Source organism: Phaseolus vulgaris, chromosome 1, assembly GCF_051622355.1.
Source record: "Phaseolus vulgaris cultivar YP4 chromosome 1, ASM5162235v1, whole genome shotgun sequence".
Taxonomy (NCBI): domain Eukaryota; kingdom Viridiplantae; phylum Streptophyta; class Magnoliopsida; order Fabales; family Fabaceae; genus Phaseolus; species Phaseolus vulgaris.
The window spans coordinates 24,997,578-25,018,226 of record NC_143498.1 but is presented as its reverse complement, the minus strand read 5'-3'; the positions used below and the strand labels follow the sequence as shown (position 1 = coordinate 25,018,226).

Genomic DNA, 20,649 nt, shown 5'->3' with positions numbered 1-20,649 from the left:
TATTGTATTTATAGACTTGTATTTATCATTAAGTGGTTATATTTACATAACCATAAATATTTATCATGAAATGGTTATATCTACATAACCATAAATATTTATCATTAAGTGGTTATATTTGCATAATCATAATTAAGTGATTATATTTATATAAGCATAAATATTTATCATTAAGTAATTATATTTACATAATCATAAAATTGTTTATCAAGCTATCAAAATATTTATCATTAATTGGTTATATTTACATAATCATACAAATATTTATCTTTAAGTGGTTATATTTACATAATCATAAAAATATTTATCATCAAGTGATTATATTTACATAATCATAAATATTTATCATTAAGTGATTATATTTACATAATCATAAAAATAATTATTTGATTACATTTATATCATCATATAAATATTTATCAATAAGTAATTATATTTATTTTAAGTTATTTTTTAAATATAAAATATTGTGATTTAAAATATTTTATTTTTTTAAGTTAAAGTTTAATCTTATAATACTAATCTTTAATAAAACATTACTGTTTAAAAATTAATTTAAACTATAAAAAAAATTTATGTCAACTTGTCAAGCACTGTGTCACTGTCACATACTCATAGTGAAAGTAAATAAAGTATGGAAAAGTAGGCACACCATCTCAGTAACAATAAATTAATGAATTCTAATTTTCCACGGTCTTCACTTTCCTTTTTAAAAAAATTTTCTAACCCTTCATTTTCTTCTTCTTTCTTTCATCAGTGCCTTCACAGTCTTCGTCCCTATCCTTCATTTTCTCCGTTCTCCTCCACACTTAAAGGTATCCATCGTGTGTCCACACACTGGGCCATCTCTGGCTCAACTCAATGCATTTGACACGGTGTCGACCTCGTGTCCGATACGCGTTTGATGCGTGCAAGCGGGCATCACCAACCGTATCAGAGCTTCATAGATTTAGATACAAAAAATAATTAGTCATTATAATCACTAAGTTATATATTATTTTATAAAAAGTTATTGGTATATAAAATAGTTTCTACTATTAATAAAAAATTAGAAAATAATTTTTAAATTGATATCAAATATTAGTTACAAGTTTTTAGTTACTAACTAGTTTCTCTCTTTCTATTTATACTATTGAACTATCTAGTCCTAATTTAGTGTTTGTGCTTAGCGCCTTGCTCTTCAACTCTACGGATTGGGATTCTTTACCTAAAGGTTTCCTTTGCGCTTGAGTTTCTACATATTTGTGCTCAACGCTTTGAAGTATAATTTTGGGGTGTTCTCTACCTTAATTTCGCTCAGTGTCAACTCCACACGCTCAAGCAAAAATCCCTACACTTGTCAATTCCACTTAACGACATTATCCCACGCTCAACGCTTTGAAGTGATGTTTTGTGGTGCTCCCTACCTCAATTCCGCTTAGCAGCTCCTTGTGCTAAAAAAAAAAATCCCTACACTAGTCAATTCCGCTCAATCACATTATCCCACACTCAACACTTTAAAGTGCAATTTTTGGGATGCTTTTCCCTCAATTTTACTCAATTCCAGCTCCTTGCGCTCAAGTGAAAATCCCAATGCTGGTCAATTTTGCTTAGTTGCCTTTCGCTTATTTTCTGTAAAAAAAAGGAAAAAAATTCAATTAATTATAGGTCATGAAATTAAATATACTCTTTTGAAAATTAATCATTTTATAAATTCTAAGTGGGTACAACTTTCTAATGCCAATATTTGATTCAATTCATGCAGCTTAAGTGTCTAAATCAAGTAAATTTGACACTTATCAAAGCGTAAAGTGAATATTAGTTTGTATATGCAATTGATTTGTAATTTTTTTTAATTATATGTATTGTATGAAAATGATTACTGAGAATGATGGAATTTGTATGAAATTAAGGTCTTACATTTGGGATAATATGTGAGTCGTTGTTTGATTGTGTATTAAGTATTAACACCTATATTGTGACAAATATCCCCTTGTTTCACTGGTGTTCTAAGTCATATAGACTAAGATATCAAGTGGTGAGAAACTAATAAGGGAGTTTATGCACATTGTGACCACTTGTAGATGCATACTTGGGTTTTATTGAACTTACCATGATACCTACATTTAGGATCAATATTCAATGTAGTACAGTTTTTTCTAAAAAATCAGTTTGGTCCCTTTATTTTTTAAAAAGCACCCAAATTGGTCATTTCTATTAACTCCCTCCCAATGACGTCAATTACTATTTATGTGGCAGAGAGAATTGTTGATATGAATATTGAATTAAGAGACAAATGTGATCGGGTGTTGTGTGAGATGACAAGTGGAGGGGTTTGGCAAAGATTAGTAAAGTTCAACATTGATGGGTTAGGGTTTCTCCCATTCGTTAACGTTTTTGGAGGGTGGTCTATCAACGGATACCAGGGTCGTTTTTGGAGGTGGTTGGATTCTAGGGTGTTTGTTGGAGGTTGTGGTGGAGTTTAGTTTTGTAGATTTGTTCTTGGATTCGTTGTTCTTTGGTGTTTCCTTGAGTGAGCATGAATGTCTAGCTACAGGTTTGCATCTGCGTCATCATGCACCTGTAATTGGATGAGAGTGCAAAACTGGTCCAATTGTAGCCATGGTGATGGGCGCAAGAACACATTAGTTGCTTTTATTTGCGATTGTGGGGAATTTGCAGTTTTGAGAACATCCACAACTGTCAAAAACGGTGGGAGGCAATTTTTTGGGTGTCCAAAGTACAAGGTGAGATGTATTGAACTATGTTTTATGGGAAAATGTGCATATATGGTATTAATTGTTTTGGTTAATGTTTTTACCAATACAAAGTAGGAGTGACGTAAGTATGAGATGTAATTTCTTTAGATGGTGTATTGAAGACACTAGGGATGACAGAGATGGAATTATTGTTAGACAAATGATATGATTCCAATAACAAGATAGAGATGTTTCATAGACATGATATGGAATCAACTTGAGTTGGAATATGAATAGGCACTTTTCTAGAATTGGATCAATGTTCTTTCATTCAAGAACTCACCAAAACTTGAGCCACCAAACCAAAACTCATGTAGAAACCCATTTCTTTCCAAATGAACCGATTGAAATGCACAAGAAAGCAAAGGAACCGATTAAAACTTCCTAGAAAACAAATGAACCGAACAAAAGCAAGAAAGAAAGCTATTGAACCGATTAAAATGATTAACAAATGAAATGAACTGAACAAAATAGGAATTGAAGCAAATGAACCGAACAAAAGTGCAAGAAAGGCCTAAGACATGTTTCTAGAGTTTATAAGGACATGGAAATGGATGAAAAAGATGGAAAAGAGAAGGAAACTTATGTGGTTGGAGTTCTTGGAGGTGAACACGCCACTTGAAGGATGTAAGGCTTCAAGATGAGTGTAGATGCCGCCACTTGAGGTTCCAAGATGCACTCAAGATGAGACTAGAAGAAGAGAAGACAAATCTCACTCACTCAATAACCAATTTGGGAGAGTTTCGGTAGTTTCAATTTCAAATCTGTATTTAGAAGGACTCAAGCCCTCCTTATATAGGAGAAGGACCGGTCAAGTAAGTACAAGAAGCTTACACAAGAAGCTAACTAAAGGTCCCTTGAAATTCTCCCACATCTAGCGCCTAAAGTGAAGGAGGAAGGGATATCTACTAGAATGTTCTAAAACTAATATCTAAAGATGTTTTACATAAGAGGTATCTTTAGGTTTCCCTCTTAGCACCTACCTAAACACTATTCTATATTATTTACAAATTTAGACAAAAGAAACTATAAAGAGAGATATTAATTGAAGTCCATTCTTGAGTCTTCTTTTGGCTTTAGGCTTGGTCCTCTCTTTATTTTAATTCTTCTTTAATTTTTTAGAAGACTAGAAGGAAGAACTTTAAATGTTTGGGTGAATGATCTCTTCCTCCATTAGTAAAATCCTCCCTTATTTGATCTCTATCAACAAAGAAACAAGGTTTGTAGTTTAGGAAAACATCTGAAAGTGTCAAGAAAGTGGATTAAGATGTTGTTAGTAGGATTGTTTGTTGTTGGTGTAATAAACATTGTTATGTTGTCTATTTTCTTAAAATTCCCATGACGTATGTGTTTCTCTTGGGATTATGATTGAATGAGTTAATGTAATATGTATTAGTTCAATGTATCGAGGTTATCCTGAAATTTTAATTTGTATTTGAGTATCAAGTAATGCAAAATGAATATTAAACATATGAATTGTGTTTTGTAATAGAAAATTAATTAATGAACCAAATACTTGAATTTGATTTTAGTATCATGTCAAATATAGAATGAAATTTAATGATAGCAATGTGTTGTATAATATAAAATGAAACCATGAAACAAATCAAATAAGCAAAGTCATCTATAATGAACCAAAATTATATATCTTACAACAATATTCACTGTATGTAAATTAGAAATGTATTCTCCACCTAATAACATCAATGTACTTAAAAAATTATTAAACACATTGGTGACATGAACATGAACCTAAATGTCATTCCAAAATACATTAGCATGAGCCTACAATAATTTTTTTTTTTCAAAATACACAATTATATGAAATCAGTCATGGCTTCTAAAAGTGCCCTCTCCTAGACTGTAACTTAAGCCTCGTGTTGGGTTTGCCCAATTTTGCACTTTATCTTGTTGTCCTTAGAGCTGACTGGGATGGTTGACATGGTTGTGAATATGTTGGTTGAGTAGGGGGAGATGGTGGAGGGGGTTGGGTTGGAGCTGCCTCAGATGGACGTGGCTGAGATGGCCCTAGGTCAGATGGACCTACCTCACATGGAGCTTGCTGAAATGGTTTTTCAATGCAAGAGTTTTTGTTGTGGCCAAACTTATGACATATACCACATTTTTTCTTTAATCCAGTTTGGCCTAACTGAGTCTGCTCTTCATTACCTCCCATGCTTTCAACCTTATCTTCTCCTTTGGTCTTCTAGGCATCTTGTCTATGGGAAGTGACAAAACATTTGGCATTTTAGTTTTCTCCCACACTTGTTCACCGTTCAGTTGTACGCCTATGCATATATTGCCTTCTTGAACCAAAATGAAATTAAGTTAACTGCATCTAGATTCACAAATTTCATTGCACACAGTGCATGACAACAAGGTATTCCAGTCAGCATTCATTTCCAATAGTTGCACTCTTTTATGTCCAAGTTAACCACAATTTTTTCTCCAATGATAGAGATATGCCTGACCTCGAATACATGATCTGCGGAAGAGTTGTGATCATCCAATTGGTTAGACATATCTAACAACTAACACAATAAATTTTTAAAATAATGTATGAATGTTGTGATTTAACCTTGGTATCCAATATCGAGTTTGATGTGCTTCCTTTTGTAATCTGCTTAAAATCTTTAGACATATTGATCCTTCAAATGAGGCAATGTTCAATCTATTCTTTGCCCACCTCTGCATTATATAAGTCCTTATATCTTTTAACATGGTGATGACTAGTTTTGCTCGTGCAGCTACAAGCACACTATTAAACCCTTCACAAATGTTGTTGACAAGTGTGTCACATTTTGGAGTTAATGTAAACCTTGATCTGGATCAGAACCTAGTAAAAAAGGCAAACAAACATTAGTTAAATACTTGGAAAATAGAGATGAGTACAACTATGTGGGTTATGAATGCTTTCCTAGTTGGAAGTGCAATCATATGTTTGAAAGCCCCATCATTGACTTCCTTTATAGCCCTTATCTCTCTCTCCCATGCTGGGGGATATATGTTGTTGGTTGCCCTCCACATTAAACTTTTTAACTTTTTACCTGAGAATTTTTTTCTAAAGTTCGAGTATAGATGTCAAACACAAAAGTGTTAGACTGCTCCAGGTATCACATCTTGAATGGTAGGCAACAAACCATGTCAAAAGTCATATATAGAATAATTAAATGAAAAATATACACACAAAAACTTAAGAATGAACAACAAGGAATATTACTTTTGTTGGTCAGACATAAAAGTGATGCCTGCACATACTTCTAAACCCCCAATATCTTCAATTATAAGTTGCAAAAAACAACTCCAAGAATCCTTGAATTCAACATCAACCACAACATATACAGTGGTAGCATCTGACCATTTCCCTTCTAATTGCGGTCAATAATTCACCACCATAAAACCCTTTCAAGAAGCACCCATCCAAAGCAATTGTGGGCCTACAAGATATAAATCTATCCTTGCATGCCTTTAAGCAAACATAAAATCTGTTAAACACTTTGACCCCATTGTCTTCAACTTTTACTTTGATTGGGGAACCCGGATTTGAGCACGACAGCTCATGTGGATAGTCATAAATTTGTTTGTACTGCTCTTGGTATGAATCATTGACATTCTTTAATGCCATAACCATTTCCCGTTAAGCAGCCTCACTAATACCCTTACCACCATAACCTTCCTCACCACCAATAGCCTAAACATCAGGTTCCACACCATCATACTCACCAATATCCTCGCCATCATCATCCTCAACTTCACCTTACTTACCAACATCAACATCACCAACATCATCCTCACCCTCAACTTGACACTCAACCCCATCACCTAAAATCAACATAACTTCTGCCTCTGATAATAAATGCATTAAAAATAAGTGAACTTCAAAATATGTATTTACAACTTTCAGCGTATTTATTGCACCACCATCATCAACAAGAAGTTGCAATCTATTTTCCAACACTTCACAACCTCTATGTCAATACCACATCTTTTGTACTGTTAAAAAGTCCATCTCCTTCACAATGCCAACTATTTCAAAGTAACTCCATCTACTAGAGTCACGTGACCATGTTGATGTATCACCACCAACATATCTCACTCTATCACCATTAGAAAATCTCCTACTATGGTGGACCACAAGGTAAAGAAAAACCTTCAGACATGATATGGAGTTTATAAAAGTTATCCTTGTAAAATATACATATGGTCACATATACCAACCAAATTACAAATCAATCCGTCATTTAATTATGTTAGAAAATAAATGTTTGACCACAAAAAAAAAGTGTGCACATGGTGAGACCCTACATCATAAACTATGTAAATGTTCCCTTAAAGTAATCAAATATAGAACATACAACATATAAAATAAAAAAAAATCAATTAAACAACATTTAAAGACCCCAAAATCATTAAACCAACACAAAGTAAATGAAAAGACCTAACCTTAGAAAGGAGCAAACACAAAATTGCACCACAATCAACAATCGTTGCATGTCAAATTACTAAACACCAACACTGCACCAAATCGCACTTCACCAAATTGTACTTCACGAAATCACACTTCACCAATGTTCAACTATAAGCCCAATCGCCCAAACTCACTGATTGCAATTAAAAAAACTCTAACCCCAATGTTCAACTTTAACCCTAATCGCCCACTCACTGATTACAATTCAAAAACCTTAACCCTCAATGTTCAACTTTACTAATAAGTCAATGCCACCTCACACAACACTCAATCCCATTTCTCTTTACCACATAAGCAACACTTGATGTCGTTGGCAGAGGGAGTTAATAGAAACAATCAATGTGGGTACTATTTAAAAAACAAATGGACCAAATTGATTTGTTTAAAAACCATTGTACTATATTGAATATTGACCCTAAATGTAAGGATCAATAAAGTAATTATATCATATATATATATTAGAAATTTATTTCAATAGTTTACCCTTGTATGTCTTGTTTATTTTGTGAACTTCGATATGTATTACGTACACGAGTAGACACTGATGCAAGTGTAAAAGCATATGAAAGATCATAGACACATTATTACTTATAGGCGTATTATTACTTATTCTTGTAAATATCTTATATTTATCTAAGTTTCAGGTATGTACAAGTAGTCTTTTGAAATACTATATACCTTATATACGTCCTCAGTTAGATTCATAACATAATACTTGGTAAATATTTAGAGTGTTAGAATGATTTAAAAATGTGATAATTATATAATTAAAATAAAGTATATATATATATATATATATAATTGTAAAAAAAATGCAATATTTTTTTTCTTATGTAATAATTTTGATATTTTAATTTGTTGTTTGTTTGTACAAGTAATTAAGGTGAAAACCAAATAGTGTGATATGTATTTTTTTAGTTAACTCGAGAATTGTTTAGCATATTTATAAATTGGGTTTACCATACAAAAAATTGTGTTTTAAATATTTGTGTAAAAATTACAAATTTGGAATTAATCTCCATTAAAATAAGTAATAGACAATTTTATATATTTAAAAATTCAAAAATGATAAACACTTAAAGATATATATAAATAATGTCATAACCCTATATAATTATCTTTACTTCATTCCCGTGAAAAAACAGTACTAGTATTTTAAATATGTGTAAAAATTTGAAATTAATATATGTCAAAATAAATATTAGAAAATGTTAGATATTTACAATTTTTAAAAAATAGAATTCTTTAAATTATAATTTAAAATTGTATACTTTTTAATAATTAAAATATTTCTTTAAATTATAGAAATTTGAATTATTTTCTAATTTTTTCTATGTAATTATTTTTGTGTATCACTATAAATTTATTAAAAGCTAAATTATTCTTTTAAAATTCTTTATTAAATACGTTTTCAAATTCAAACTTGATAAACACTATAATTTGACGTTAAATATTTAGACATATATAAGTATTTGCTTAGTACCTATATGATTATCTTTAACTAGTAAAAAATATTATGTGATTCTATAATAAACATGTAATTTATGATGTATTGTGTTGAAGTGATTTAGAAATGCGATAATTATAGAATAAAATACAACAAATAAACTATACGAATAAAAACAAAATATATATATATATATAATCATAAATATTTTTTTATAATTAGTCTTCCATATATATTTTTTTAATATTTTTTTTTTCATGTGATGAAAAAAGAAATATTTTTTATAATTGATATAGAAATCAGACTTGAATTAAAAGAGTATATATTAATTTATTTAAAAGCTATTATCTAGGGATGACAAAGCGGGGCGTGCAGACTCACCTTTTCAATCCTTCAACCCGCTTTAGACCGCCCCGCATAACCCGCAGTCCGTGCGGGCTAGCAACGGGACGGGGCTAGCCCGCAAAAAAAAAAGTGTGTTGAGTTGGTAGTGGAGGAGGAGAGAAGAGTGCACTGCCAAAATGTTGTTCCAAAAAATAGGGTTTAATCCCTTCCAAACCAAAACGCTAGGTTTTCTGCAGTTTGAGTCACTCACTTAATACTTCATTCATATCCAATCTGCAACTCTGTTTCGCGGCCGTGTCGCCACTGCTGTCGCTTCATTGCTATTCCAAAAAAAAAAAAAAACGGGTTGGCCCTTACGTGGGACGAGATAGAAAATCCAACCCGCATCCACTACGTGGGAAAGACCTATGCGGGGCGGGCTGGCCCGCTTTGTCATCCCTACTATTATCTTAGCATTTTTATGTATTTACCATTTTATCCTAAATTGGAATTAAACCAATATCAATAATGTGTTGACTAAGTAATCAAGTGAGTTACATGTTTTTTTTTTAAAAATATCTATTTCGTTCAGGATTTATGTAATGAATTTAGTTCACCTTAGATTGTGCATCATGATTTTGTAACACCCACAAAATTTATTACACACTTTATTATAAAATCATTAAAGAGTATAATAATTCAAAATATAAACTTGCACATACACATTATATCTATACTTATAACATTTGAGGGAGCACAACCAGGAAACTTTCTACACGTGACGTTTTTACGTTTTTTTTAAAAAAAAACCAAAATTAATAGTTACTAAAAGAAGAAAGTTTGACACGTGTCGCAATGTGAGATTTTTTGATTTTTTTTAACAAAACGGGCCCTTGCTTCAGCTGGTGCAAAACCGGCCCAATGTTTTAAAACTCACTTTTTTTCCATTCTCTCTCTTTCCCTAATCTCTTTCATTTTGTTTTCGCAGTTCTCTCTCTCTCTCTCTTTGAAGCAACTAAATTAGGTGATGGAGATCAAGATCAAGAAGAAATAGAAGCCAACAATCAAGGACAAGAGGAGGTAGAGGCCCAAGCAGAAGACGCTCAAAGAGTCAATACCCCACCTCATAGGCTTACAAGAAGCAAATTTAAGGAATTAGGAAATAATGGAAGATTGTTTTCTCTTTTGATAATTTCTTGTGTATTAAAAGGTGCTTAAAGGGAAACATTAGACACCTCTTTTGTAAAAGCATCTTTAGGCTTTAGTTTAGGAAATTCTAGAAGCTTGGGAGTGAGCTTAGTAGGGGGCGTGAGCTTAGGAGCTTTTTGGGCAGCTTAGGGAATAAGCTATGTAAATGACCGACCCTTACTTCTATAAAAGGAGGGCTTAGGTCCTTCATAAATCAGATTTGAGAATTATAGTAGCAAAACTCTCCCAAATTGGTGATTGAGTGTGTGAAAACTTGTTTTCTCCTCTTCCTTGTCTCATCTTGAGTGCCTTGGTTCTCTCAAGTGGCGGCATTGCTCACTTATCTTGGAGCCTTCACACTTCAAGTGGCGTGACCATCAACCAAGCTCTTCATTCTCATAAGTTCCTCTCTTCTCCGTCTTTTCATTTCATTTCCAAGTTCATTCGATTTCAAAAACATGTCTAGGATCTTTCTATTCGGTGTTTTGAGCTTAAATTCATGTAGTGTTCGGTTCTTATGCTATTTTGCTGGATTCAATTGTTTCTTCTTCATTTCTTCTTAATTTGTTTGGTGCATTTCAGTTCTTAAGCTTTTTAAACGGTGCATTTGCTTTCTTGTTCAATTTAATCGGTTCAATTGGCAAGAAATGGGTCTTCCATGTGAGTTTGGTGTTTGGTGCAAGTTTTGGTGAGTTCTTGAAACATAGAACATTGATCCATTTCTATTAAAAGTGCCTATTCATTCTCCAACTCAAGTTGATTCCATAAAATGTCAAAGAATCATCTATATCTAGCTAGTGGAATCATATCATGTGGTATCTAGAGTTTAGGTTTGTTCTTGTTTAAATTTGAGTTGTGTTGTACTTTTAATTCAAGAGCTCTATAATTCTTGTTGTTTATCTTTCTGTTTTTAGGCTTAATTTTGAGTTTTATTGCTGTTTTCTTATTTGTGCCTATCATATGTTTGTGTCTTTTCCTTTTTGAATCCATACAAGTTTTGTCATAGTCATGTTTTTCCAAGAATGTCATCACTTCTTGTAGTCCTTTTATTGTATTTTTTTGTTTCTTGCTTTGATGTAATACAGTTTTTATGAACTTGTGTCTTGATCCTTTGTGCATTTTATTTTTAGTATTTAGTTCATACTTGTATTTTAGACCTATACAAGTTCCTATACATCATTTCTATTATGTCTTTGCTAGTTCTTAATTCTATTTTTCTTTCCTGTTAGGATTCCTCTGTTTTTCTAAAAACATGCTCACTGTTTCGATTTATTGCAATTGATTTACTCACTGGAAATTTCTGAAATTCTGGATTTGTGTTCTTTAAAGTGTTATAAAAGAGTAGAAAAAAGAAGTACTTCAAAATTCAAAGTACAAAAAAAATGATAAATCAAAAACAAAAAGTGTGCAATTCTGCCGAAAAAAATACGGTAATCTGGCAGCGATTTTGGAAAATTTATCTCAATTAATTGGCTTACTATTTTTAAGTAATTCCAGTGCCATTGTTGAGCTAAGATCTTGAACTTTTTGTGGTTACAATTTAATAATCCAGTTCGCTTTATATCATTCCAGATAAATCGGTGAACATCAAGCACAGTTTGCATAAAAAAAATTTCAGTAGTTCTGTTTTTTTTTTGTTTTCTCCATCTACTCTAGTGCTTTTCTTTAGGTATCTTTTGTGTGCCTTCTTTTTCATTGAGTACCTTATTTTCTTGCTTGTCTTTTGTTCATTAATCTTTGAGTTTGTCATATATCTAGTATTCCTTTTGTTATAGCCTTTTATTGTTTACACCTTTTCTTGTTTGTCTTTCATTGATTCTTTGGTTTTGTGGTGATTTGCTTTGAGATTGTGTGCTCTTGCTTTGACATCTTTCATTTGAGGATACTAAAGGCCTCAAGATCAGATTGGTAAAGAGGAGTATTCTTTCTTTGGAGTGATTTAAGTGACACTTCACTTCGGCATCTTGCTCCAATTTCTTTTTGCTAACCTTGATTTCTTAACATTGTTTGCTGTTTTCTTTTATAAATGGCTTCATATTCCAGCAGTGCTGCTTACAAACAACACTCTCCTAGTAAAGCTTCTGTTCTTGGTGAATTAAAAGAGGCAAAACGAACCATTACACTCCAAGATGAAGCTATTAGACGGTTGGAGGAAAAATTGCAAAGAGTTGAAATGAAGCAAGCTAGGTCCTCTCATTCTATCCATGAAGAGCGTCATTCTCATAGACCTTCATCTAGAGGCTCTTCCAATGATCATGGCCGTGAAGAGGAACATAGAAGAAGGAGGTCTCATCCCCACTTTCATGGATATAGACCTCATGCTCATGGAGATAGACATCACCGTGAAGATGGCCACTACCAAGACGCCAAGGCTAAGCTTCCTTTGGTCAAAATTCCTAGTTTCAATGGGGATAGTGATCCTAATGTGTACCTAGATTGGGAGGCTAAATGTGAACAAATTTTTGAGATCCATGAGGTCCAAGATGACCACAAATTTAAGCTAGCCACCTTAGAGTTTAGTGATTATGCCATGAAATGGTGGCATAGTGTTGTAAAGGACATTATCTATCACAAGGGTCCTCCCGTGGACTCTTGGAACTCTTTAAAGGATCAAATGCGCCTTAGATTTGTGCCACCACACTTTAGGAAAGACCTCATGTTGAGACTCCAACGGTTTCAACAAGGCACGCTAAGTGTGGATGCTTATTTCAAAGAATTAGAAATGCTTTTGCTTAAGGTAGATATGCGTGAGAGTGAGGAAGCTATGATAGCTAGGTTTGTGAGTGGTCTAAGGAAGGATATTCAAGATATTGTTGAGCTTCAAGAGTATTCATCATTGGGTTCTTTGGTTCATCTTGCAATGAAGGTGGAAGCCCAACTTGCTAAGAAAAATACTTTAAAAAATGCTCCCAATGATGGTTACTACAACAATTCTTGGAAGAACAAAAAGTCTTTTTCTAAATTTCCTTCTAAAGATTCTTCTTTCAAACCAAAGGAATCTAAGCCTTCTACTTCTATGCCTAAATCACCAACTAAATCGTCTAGTAAGAAATGCTTTAAGTGTATGGGTTATGGTCACATTGTGGCTAATTGTCCTTCTAAAAGGAATATGTTTGTGCATAATGGAATTGTCATGAGTGAGCATGATTTGGATTCACCTAGGCATTCTTCACATTCTAGAGCATCTAGTGAGAATGAGAGTGAGAGTCCACTTGAAGGAGATTTGTTAGTTGTGAGAAGACTTCTTGGCCAAGTTTCACAACCTTTTGATGAAAGTCAAAGGGAAAATATTTTCCATACAAGATGTCTTATTCAAAACAACATTTGTTCTTTAATAGTGGATGGGGGTAGTTGTGCTAATGTGGCTAGTACAAGAGTAGTAGATAAACTTGGATTGCCTACTATCTCTCATACAAAGCCCTACAAATTGCAATGGCTTAGTGAAGTAGGAGAAATTATTGTGAATAAACAAGTCCTCATCCATTTCTCTATTGGAAAATACAAAGATGAGGTATTATGTGATGTTGAGCCCATGGAAGCAACACATGTTCTTTTGGGAAGGCCTTGGCAATATGATAGAAAAGTTTTTCATGATGGCTTTACCAACAAACTTTCTTTTGATTTCCATGGTCACAAGGTTACTTTGAAATCTCTCTCTCCAAGAGAAGCCCATGAGGACCAAATTCTTATGAAGAAAAAGAGGGAGAGTGAAAAAGAAAAGAGTCCCAAGCCTACGCTTCTTGTGTCTAGTCATGAGGTCCAAAGGGAGATAGTGGCTCACAATCCTATAGTCTTAGCTATCCCTAGACCTCTTAAGTTAGAACCACTTGTTGATAGTCCTCATTGCTTGGATAATTTGGTAAAGGAGTTTCAAGATGTGTTTCAAGATCCTCCAAAAGGCCTTCCACCTTTGAGAGGGATTGAGCCCCAAATTGATTTGATTCCGGGATTTTCTTTACCTAATCGTCCGGCCTATAGGACCAATCCAAGTGAAACCAAGGAAATTCGCCAAGAAATTGAGGCTTTGATTGAAAAAGGTTGGGTCCAAGATAGCATGAGCCCTTGTGCTATGCCTATTATCCTTGTCCCTAAGAAAGATGGCACATGGAGAATGTGTTCGGATGGTAGGGCTATCAATAACATTACAATTAAGTATAGGCATCCCATACCTAGGCTTGATGATTTGTTGGATGAATTGCATGGTTCCAAAATTTTTACAAAGATTGATCTTAAAAGCGGCTACAATCAAATCCGTATCAAACCGGTGATGAATGGAAGACGGCTTTTAAGACCAACTTTGGTTTATATGAGTGGTTAGTTATGCCCTTTGGTTTAACTAGTGCTCCAAGTACTTTCATGCGCCTCATGCATCATGTTCTAAGACCTTTCATTGGTAAGTTTGTTGTTGTTTATTTTGATGATATCCTCATTTATAGCTTATCTTTGAATGACCATAGGATGCATGTTAGACAAGTTTTAGAAACCCTTAGGAAGGAACACTTGTATGCTAACCTTGCTAAATGTATGTTTGCACTTGATCATATAGAATTCCTAGGGTTAGTTGTGAGTAGCAAAGGGGTCCATGTGGATCAAGCTAAGGTGGTGGCCATTCAAAATTGGCCCACGCCTACTACTATGAATGAAGTCCGAAGTTTTCATGGACTTGCTTCTTTTTATAGAAGATTTGTACCTAACTTTGGTACAATAGCTGCACCTCTCAATGATATAGTAAAAAAGGATGTGGTTTTTCAATGGGGAGAAGCACAACAAAAAGCTTTTGATGTTTTAAAAGAAAAATTGACTAATTCTCCCATTTTAGCTCTTCCTAATTTTGCTAAAACATTTGAGATTGAGTGTGATGCTTCAAGTATAGGTATTGGGGCTGTTCTCCTTCAAGAGGGCCACCCCATAGCTTATTTTAGTGAGAAATTGAAGGGGAGTCATCTCAACTATTCCACTTATGATAAAGAATTATATGCACTTGTTAGAGCTTTTTTTACTTGGCAACATTATCTTTTTCCTAAAGAGTTTGTGATTCATAGTGATCATGAATATCTTAAATATTTGAAAAGCCAAAACAAACTTAACAAGAGGCATGCTAAGTGGGTGGAATTCCTTGAGCAATTTCCTTATGTGATAAAGCATAAGCAAGGCAAAATTAATATTGTGGCCGATGCACTTTCTAGACGATACGCCTTGCTAAATCTTTTGGGTTCTCAATATCTTGGCTTTGATCACATTAAGGATCTTTATCATGATGACCTTGATTTTTCTCTTATCTATCAAGAGTGTCTCAAAGGAGGACACAAAGATTTTTTTATACAAGAAGGCTTTCTTTTTAAAGGAAAACGTCTTTGTGTTCCTCAAAGCTCAATTAGATTATCTCTTGTTAGAGAAGCACATGAGGGAGGTTTAATGGGTCACTTTGGGGTTGCAAAAACTTTGGATGTGTTGCATGAACATTTCTATTGGCCTCATATGCATAAACATGTTCATAGTTTGTGTGAAAAATGCATAGCTTGCCGCAAAGCTAAATCTAGAATGCATCCCCATGGTTTATATACTCCTCTCCCTATCCCTTCAATGCCTTGGGTTGACATATTTATGGATTTCATCTTAGGATTACCCAAGACATCAAAGGGAAAGGATTCCATTTTTGTGGTAGTGGATCGTTTTTCAAAGATGGCTCACTTTATTCCTTGCCACAAAGTGGATGATGCATGTCATATTGCAAACCTCTTCTTTCAAGAAGTGGTTCGTTTGCATGGGATTCCTAGAACTATTGTGTCCGATAGAGATTCCAAGTTCTTGAGTCACTTTTGGAAGACCTTGTGGGGTAAGCTTGGTACTAAACTTTTATTTTCTACCACTTGTCACCCACAAACCGATGGTCAAACCGAAGTGGTAAATAGAACTTTAGGACAACTATTGAGATGCTTCATTTCCGGGAATCCTAAAGTGTGGGAGAATTTACTACCCCATGTTGAATTTGCCTATAACCGTGTAGTAAATTCCACCACTTCACATTCTCCTTTTGAGGTTGTCTATGGGTTTAATCCCTTAACACCTCTTGATCTTCTTCCTATTCCCATACTTGAGGATGTCTTGTGCAAAGATGGGGATGAAAAAGCTTCTTTTGTGAAAACTTTGCATAAAGACATCAAGATGAGAATTGAGAAGAAGGTTGGCAAGTATGCTGAACTTGCCAATAAAAGGAGAAAATCATTGTTATTTGATGAGGGTGATTGGGTTTGGCTTCACTTGAGGAAATATCGTTTTCCTACTCAAAGGAAGTCCAAACTAATGCCTCATGGTGATGGACCTTTCCAAGTCCTAAAGAGGATTAATAACAATGCTTATGAGTTAGATATGCCTAATACATACCTTGGTAGTCATACATTTAATATCAGTGATCTAACTCCTTTTTCTGTAGGTCTCCAGAATTCGTGGTCGAATTCTCTCCAACTCGGGGAGTATGATGGAGATCAAGATCAAGAAGAAATAGAAGCCAACAATCAAGGACAAGAGGAGGTAGAGGCCCAAGTAGAAGACGCTCAAAGAGTCAATAGCCCACCTCATAGGCTTACAAGAAGCAAATTTAAGGAATTAGGAAATAGTGGAAGATTGTTTTATCTTTTGATAGTTTCTTGTGTATTAAAAGGTGCTTAGAGGGAAACATTAGACACCTCTTTTGTAAAAGCATCTTTAGGCTTTAGTTTAGGAAATTCTAGAAGCTTGGGAGTGAGCTTAGTAGGGGGCGTGAGCTTAGGAGCTTTTTGGGTAGCTTAGGGAATAAGCTATGTAAATGACCGGCCCTTACTCCTATAAAAGGAGGGCTTAGGTCCTTCATAAATCAGATTTGAGAATTATAGTAGCAAAACTCTCCCAAATTGGTGATTGAGTGTGTGAGAACTTGTTTTCTCCTCTTCCTTGTCTCATCTTGAGTGCCTTGGTTCTCTCAAATGGCGGCATTGCTCACTTATCTTGGAGCCTTCACACTTCAAGTGGCGTGACCATCAACCAAGCTCTTCATTCTCATAAGTTCCTCTCTTCTCCATCTTTTCATTTCATTTCCAAGTTCATTCGATTTCAAAAACATGTCTAGGATCTTTCTATTCGGTGTTTTGAGCTTAAATTCATGTAGTGTTCGGTTCTTATGCTCTTTTGCTGGATTCAATTGTTTCTTCTTCATTTCTTCTTAATTTGTTTGGTGCATTTAAGTTCTTAAGCTTTTTAAATGGTGCATTTGCTTTCTTGTTCAATTTAATCGGTTCAATTGGCAAGAAATGGGTCTTCCATGTGAGTTTGGTGTTTGGTGCAAGTTTTGGTGAGTTCTTGAAACATAGAACATTGATCCATTTCTATTAAAAGTGCCTATTCATTTTCCAACTCAAGTTGATTCCATAAAATGTCAAAGAATCATCTATATCTAGCTAGTGGAATCATATCATTAGGGTTCCTAAATTATGGTTTTTTAACATGGCTTTTCCTTTTTCGTGAATGGTTGTGCAATGCCAATTCCAGCAGATGCTGCAAAACAATGACAGAGCACCCTTCAGGTAATGGTTTTTGAATTTGAATTTGAATTTCTGATTTCTAGCGGTTTTCTTTTTTCTTTTCCCATTCTCTTTGTCTCAGAAACCTGAGTACTCTCTTTTCTCTCAAACCCTAATCGCAACCCTTCATTTCAACCTTCTGCCCTCCCTTCTCTCCTTTTCCTTTACTCATTTTCACCATTTCAGCAACTTTAGAGATGTCGTATTTGAAAGTATTTTTTCCCAAAAACACCATTCGACATTTAGAAATGGCGCGCGTTTTGAAATTTGAAATGACAATGACGACTATTTTTCACTATGTATACAATGTTGTATAAAGCCATTATTTCATTTCTGTTAGGTTTTGTTCTTTTCATTTGACATTGAACTAGGTAATCTTTTATACCGTTTCTAGGGTTGAGTTCGTGTTCTAAGGTTGTAAGCATGTGTCATTTCATTTCTCTTTATTTTTGCCTTTATGATATTTTGTTCTTTTGATTTGTTCATCTGATTCAACCTTTTCAGTGTATTTTACCTCATTTATGTTGAGTTCGTGTTCCAAGTTTGTAAGCATGTGTTCATCTTATTTTTAATTTTTGGCTTTTTGATATTTTTATTTATTCATCTAATTTTTTCTTATGGTTTGTTCATCTCATCCAACTTATTCAGTGTGTTTGTTTTTCGTCATTACTGTTGAGTTCAATTTTTTCATGGTTTGTTGCGGTGCATTTCATATTTATTTTCAATTTGTTTTGGGCCTTTTCTCATTGGATTCATCGATTCAATTCATATGTTTTTTAGTTTTTTTTCTTCCTCATTGTTTTGCTGCAAGTTGGATGGTTTTCATATTGATAATGGTTCTGTCACATGTTTTCTTCCGCACTGAATTTAACAGGGTTTCATTTTGGGTGTATTTGGGGCCATTGCTTTTCTAGAACGTGGTGTAGAAAAATCATAGAGCACCTAAAAGGTAATTTCTTTTTGAATTTCAAATTTCCATTGTTATTGGTTTTGACATTTGTCATATTTGTTACTGCTAATATTTAAATATTTTCTTTATATTGGTTTAGTAGACTTTATTGCGTAGGCTGTATTTGAAGAAAAATGGTATGAAGAACACACAGTCTGAAGAACACACTCACGCTACTACTTATTGTGTAAGCTACATTTGAAGAACAATTTGTAGGATAAAAAAACTTTCATTTGTAGGATTGATACAAAGATCAAATAATTCTTTGATTGTTTAAAGAAATATTTTGTATACTCCGATGAAAGAAGTCTATATCATTTTTTGATGTAAAATGTTTAGATTATGTTCAAGGTAATTTGAGTTATATGATTGATACCAGGATAAAAGATTTCTTTGATTGTGTAAAGAGACATTTTGTTTACTTTGATGAAAGAAATCTATATCAATGTAAAATCAAATTTTGATGTAAACTGTTTAGATTAGATGTTGAACCAAGTGTGTTCAAGCTTTGAAGAATCCAAACCCTTTGAAGGATGATGGAAGGCTAGTTGTTCTTGTTGTTGCTGAGCTGTCTTTTAGATAGGATCTGGGGTAGATTTAATGTGTAATCCATTCTTGATTGAATCCAAAGCATAAGCATTCTCAATCTTTTTAAAAGAAAATTGTTTTTCAAACTAAGTGAAAAATAACCTGTTGTTTTGTCAAAACAACCGATTGTTTTAAACAACCGATTGAAAGAACTTAACAGCTGGCTGGAAAAGAGAATGAAAGCACTAGAAGAAGAGCTGGAAAAATCTAAAAAGGATTTTAAAAATCTTGAAACACATTTCAAAAACTCTTCTTGCAAGTGTGACACTCTCATTTGCGAAAATTGTGAAAACCTTGAGAAGAAAGTGCATTATCTTGTGAACACTGTGGATAAGCTTTCAAAAGGAAAATCTAACTTTGAGAATGTTTTGGCATCTCAAAACTGTGTTTTTGGAAAAGCTGGTTTAGGTGTTAATCCACAAAACAAACAAGATAAGTTTTCAAAAAAAATTTCAAGAAAGCCAGTAAAACAACCGATTGTTAAGTCGAAACAACCGGTTTTTACATGCTTTTACTGCATGAAAAAAGGTCATTCGGTTAGATTCTGCAAAATAAGAAAGTTTTCTATTCCAAGAGGCTTCATGAAATGGATTCCTAAAGTATGTGAGGTTTCAAATGAGAAAAAGAAATCAATTGGACCCACATTTGTGAAGGGGCCAAATATTGTTGCTTGAACTCATGTTTGTGCAGGAAATATAAAGAAGAGTGAGGGACTGAGTCATCTGATCAAGTTCTTGGAAGAAATAGGTTAACATTGAAGCTGAATCAATGTTCTGTATCTGTCCAAAGGCTCTCAATGGTCAAAAAGAGAGGCTTCTTGATCAAAAGCACATGGCTCATTGAAAGAACATCATAAAGGATAAGACCTTCCTTATCTCTAACCTTTATTCTTGTTCAAGTCTATATTCATGCTTAAATATCTCTATTAAAATGTTCAAATTCATCTGTTTTGAACTCATTCTGCTTACAATTAAAAATTCAAAATTAGTTTTACTGCTGCAGAAAAACAACCGATTGTTTCCTCGAAACAATCGATTGTTTTGTGTCTGACAGCACTGTGAAGAAATCAATTTAATTCTTTTTTGAATTTCTATCTGTTGCAGATCAAATTAAAGAAAGAATCCTTGATCAATGAACCTGTGTTGAAAGCTGATCACATTCAGAAAGAAGTTACAACAGTCATAAAGGAATATATTCCACAATCTTGAAAATTTAAGAGCTTTTATGAGTAGTCAAAGATCACATGTGATGACCTTGTGATGACCATGTGATTTTATGCTTTTTCTGACGTTTTTTATGCAGGGCTTGGTCAAGTCTTTTCTCTCTGAAAATCTGGTACCCACTCACGTCATTGAATGCTGTATGATTATGTTTTTGCTATAAAATTTGTT

At 33.8% G+C, this 20,649-nt stretch overlaps 1 pseudogene; it reads right to left on the bottom strand.

The window, feature by feature from the left end:
* Positions 1–4,641: 4,641 nt before the first annotated feature.
* LOC150029572 (uncharacterized) lies at positions 4,642–6,369 on the bottom strand (annotated as a pseudogene).
* Positions 6,370–20,649: the final 14,280 nt, after the last annotated feature.